Below are 750 nucleotides of genomic sequence, written 5' to 3'. Positions count from 1 at the left end.
AGCAATTCAACACCCTCAAGGCCTTTCACAGATGTCAACCCCCTAATGATTATAACTGGACCAGTCGAACCACTATGTAACTTCTCTCTACCTGATTTATCAGTTTCTGAACTTGTTAAAAGATTCTCCTCAATTCGTTTCTCAGAGTCTAGCTTATGCACAAGTGCTTGTGCTTGTTCAATGTCAGTTAGGATTCTCTTTGGATGAGAAATGAAACTGGGTGCTTTTGGTGCAGCTGAAAGAAGGTCAGCCTCTTTAGCTCCCACCCTATCATGTCTTTTTCTTTTACCACCAGCTGATTCATCCTCAGAATTTTGCTCACTGGTCTGGCTAGACTTATTCAATGCTGTCACTGCAGGAACTCTGGAACGGATCAAGGTAAACTGTGAGCTTTAGAGATGACAAAATGGTGATCATAATCATAAATGTGGTGTACAAGCAAAGGAAATTATCTTACAAATCTAGCGCCCCGCTCTGCAAATCAAGTAAGAAATCCTTTGCTACTTTTCGTGCAAGGTCATTCCTCCTGGACAAAAAAAACCAAGACTGTATAATACCAAGACTACAAGAGATCAATGTATAGTATTAATATAAGACCATTCATGCACAAAAGCCCGACATAAACTGTTGCAAATGGCTCTTGAACTCACCTTTCTATGACAGAGAGTAAATTTGTTGGATGATACTTATTTTTCAACCTGGACGTGTAACATAGATACACATGTTAATAGGTTAGCTTGCAGAATATAC

The sequence above is a fragment of the Camelina sativa genome, chromosome 16 (assembly GCF_000633955.1).
Source record: "Camelina sativa cultivar DH55 chromosome 16, Cs, whole genome shotgun sequence".
Classification (NCBI taxonomy): Eukaryota; Viridiplantae; Streptophyta; class Magnoliopsida; order Brassicales; family Brassicaceae; genus Camelina; species Camelina sativa.
This window is presented reverse-complemented; position numbering follows the sequence as displayed.